This window comes from Capsicum annuum, chromosome 2, assembly GCF_002878395.1.
Source record: "Capsicum annuum cultivar UCD-10X-F1 chromosome 2, UCD10Xv1.1, whole genome shotgun sequence".
NCBI lineage: Eukaryota > Viridiplantae > Streptophyta > Magnoliopsida > Solanales > Solanaceae > Capsicum > Capsicum annuum.
In genome coordinates, this window is record NC_061112.1 from 109918888 (window position 1) to 109923007 (window position 4120).

The window sequence follows — 4120 nt, forward strand, 5'->3', positions numbered from 1 at the left end:
CTTACAAGTTCCTTAATTTTTTTTAATAAATTAAGGAACTTGTAAGTGTTGAATAAACAATTCGAGAATTTTTATTACAATATGAGAAAAAAGTCATCTGTTGGGAGAAGTTTAAAAGCCTTGTTGGCAGTATCATTTTTTTTGTATGTATTTTATTTGTTTCATTATTGTTTATGCAGTTATTGATGTTATTGGTAGGGTTGGCGTTGTTGGAACTTGTGGTATTGTTGATGGTTCTAGCACAAAGGATGTTGCTTCTTTGTTGTTGATGATGTTGTTGGAACAAATGTTGTTTCTTTTTTGTTGATGTTTATGTTGTTGTTGATGTTGCAACAGATGGAGAAACTGTTGGAACAAATAAAACCACCAGAAAGGCTGGTTTGATGTATTCCATCAGACTCCACATCTGTTGCAATGGACTTCACATCTGTTGTAAAAGAATCCACATCTGTTGCAACAGACTCCACATCTGATGCAACAGATGGACAATGTTCTTTTTGTGACATCATTTTTTTTCCTCTTCTTTGTAGATATAAGGAACTGACAGTTGATTAACTTTTGATGAACTATCTCAAGAGGCTGCAGTAAAGATGGGATAAGAGATATAAGCTTCTTGTAGATGGAACCACTTCATATGCGGGAGATATGTATTACTGATAATGTTATCATGGAAACACACATAGAGTGCACTGATTTTGTGAATGATGTTTTTACTGATTAGTCATAGATCGTTCAAACAAGATATCTGCAATTTTACAGTTAAGTTTTGTAGGTCTGAACTGATAAGGCTGAGGAATCATGAATATGGTTCTGATAGCCTGTTAAGATTTAATGTCGGTTGTTGCTCATGTTTATTTGTCAATCATTGTGAAGGGATCTAATTTTTGTGTCATTGTAAAGAGATTCAATAGCGATTGGACTAACTTTTAGGGTGCATTGGGCCCTTAGAGGGCCTTCAAAGCTTAGCACTGCATCTAATAAGAACGGAAAACCAATATATTTATTGCCCTGGCCAAAATTTATATGGCTAGGTTGCTCGCTCGGGGTGATGATTTTATGCGAGAATGTGCGGTAGGAGAATGCTTTCGAAGGAAAATGGGTGGTTGATGAAAGACTATATCATTTGAGAGCTAATTGAAGAAGAGACATAGGGTACAAAGTAACTTCTAACGAATCTGGCCGGTGGAATTATCTTAACAGATGCGAGATCTGAATTAAGTGCAAATATGAAAGTGTATCCGGTAATATAATTTTATCTGTTGTGTCTCTGAAAGAAAAACAATACAGATGGACACTTTGCTAGGATGCTGCGTGGTCGGGATTATCACCTAGATAGAAATAGGAAAAGACCAACAAAGAAGCCTTATGAGCATCAAGGGTAGAAATGATGTACAACAAGTCTAGAAAACTTATGCCAACAACAACTACAGTTAAAATAAGAAATCTAAGCGAAGGGGGCAAATTTCTAAATTTTAAATTTCATCCCCCATGACTTCTTGTTTGTGTTTCCGATTAGGTCCACTGTTGTTGACCTGACCGGAACCATAAATGAGATTGAAAGATAAATAGAGTATCATTTCTTCCTTAGCAATTTGGTTATAATTGATTGTGTTTTCTTGCCTTAACATGCTTTCAACATTCCTTGGAGAAGATCAAATGCTTGTTGTAGTATGTGAATCCCGATAATTTTCAAGCTTGCCTCCAGCTTGTTGATTCTTTATTCAAGCTGGTCACTCCTCTCTTCGAAGTTGGTAAAGAGTTCCTCGTCTCTTGTGAGCTTGATCAGGAACACTACCTTCAACGTTGTGGCATTCTAGTAGCCCTTTAGAATACTTTCTTCAGAAGCCTTAAAGGATACATGGAGGGTCTCTGTGTTTGTTTTAGGTTAAAATGTGTTGATGCACGTTGAAGATGTAGTCCTAAAAGTTGAACAACACACTTTTATGTAGCGTTGCTCTACGTATCTTTCTCAACCAATTTGATAAATTAGTAAGAATGGAGTTACGTAGCGTGTGATCTAAACTGGCTCTACCAAGCCTATCAAACATTATGTAACTCTAAGCTCATTACTCTATCAAAAAATATGACCGAATTAGTGCACAAATTGAACGAGCTCAATCTCTCAGCCTTTCTGCTGATTGCTCTTCTCCAATATAGATGACAAGATATCTGTTATGCAAAAGTCTACATCGTCGTCAGACATGTTCCCAGGCAATCATGTCTGGCAATGGTGTAGACTTTTGCATAGCAGATATCTTGTCATCTATATTGGAGAAGAGTGATCAGCAGAAAGGCTGACAGATTAGGTTTTTTTTCTATGTGCACTAACTCGGGCATATTGTTTTGATAGGGTAATGAGCTTGGAGTTACGTAATATTTGATAGGCTTGGTAGAGCCGGTTTAAATCACATGCTAGTAACTCCATGCTTGCTAATTTATCAAATTTGTTGAGCAAGATGCATGGAGCAATGCTCGATAAAAGTGTGTTGTTCAACTGTTGGGACCACATCTTCAACGTGAATCAATACATTTTGACCTAAAACAAACACATCGACCCTCTATGTATCTTTTAAAGCTTCTAAAGAGAAAGTATTCTGAAGGGCTTCTAGAATGCCACAACTTTGAAGGTAGTGTTCCTAATAGAGCTCATAAGAGACGAGAAATTCCTTACCAACTTCGAAGACTGTAACGACCATCTTGAATACAGAATCAACAAGCTGGAGGCAAGCTTGAAAATTATCGGGATTCACATACTACAGCAAATATCTGATCTTCTCCAAGGAATGTTGAAAGCATGTCAAGGCAAGAAAACACAATCCATTATAACCATATTGCTAAGGAAGCAATGATACTCTATTTGCCTTTCAATCTCGTTTGTGGTTCCGATCAGGTCAACGACAATGGACCAAATCGAAAACACAAACAAGAAGATGGGATGAAATTTAAAATTCAAAAATTTCCTCTTTCTCTTAGTTTTCTTATTTTCAGTGCAGTTGTTGTTGGCGTAAGTTTTCTAGACTTGCTGAACATCATTTTTACCCTCGATGCCCGTGAGGCTGCTTTGTTGGTCTTCTCTTATTTTCTACCTAGGTGATAATCTCGACTATGTAGCTCCCTAGAAAAGTGTCCATCTGCATTGTTTTTCTTTCAGAGACACAACAGACGAAATTATATTATCGGATACACTTTCATATTTACACTTGATTCAGATTTCGCATCTGTTAAGATAATTCCATCGGCCAGATTCGTTAGAAGTTACTTTTTACCCTGTGTCTTTTCTTCAATTAGCTCTCAGATGATATAGTTTTCCATCAACAATCCATTTTCCCTCGAAAGAATTCTCCTACCGCACCTTCTGGCATATAATCATCAACCCAAGCGAGCAAACCAACCATATAAATTTTGGTCAGGGCAATAACTATATTGGTTTTCCATTCTTGTTTGATGCAGTGCGAGGCTTCGAGGGCCCTCTAAGGGTCCAATGCACACTTAAAGTTAAGTCCAATTGCTATTGATTCTCTGCAGTGACGACAAATGTTGATCCCTTCTCAAAACTTGACACGCATAAACACGAGCACCAACCGTCAGTAATTCGTAATAGGGTATCTGCACCATCTTTATGAGGTCCTAGCCTTATCAATTTTGAACCCATCAAACTTAACGATACAATGCAGGATTTTGTTTGAATGATCAATGCCTAATCGGTTAAAAACTGCATTCACAGAAATATTGTACTTTGTGTGTGTTGTCCCGGTAACCTTATCAGTAATACATACTTAACTCTCACACATATGATAGTGGATTCATCTGCACACACCTTATTCTTCCTAGCTCATCTATGACTTAAATTGAATAAACAGATGACTAGCTTGTTGCAACAGATGACACATCTGTTTATATTGTCAATCAATTAGAGACATCTATTACGATAGTGATCAACCTGTTGCAGAAATCAAACAGATTTATACATCTGTTGTAAAAAAATTGTCAGTATGTTGTAAGTTATCTAACAGAAAAAATATATTTTGTAACAGATTACCCATCTGTTAGATTTATTTTAAAGCAATTTTCTTTTCTTTTCGAGATACAATAATTTATAAATAGGTCCCTCCTTACAAAT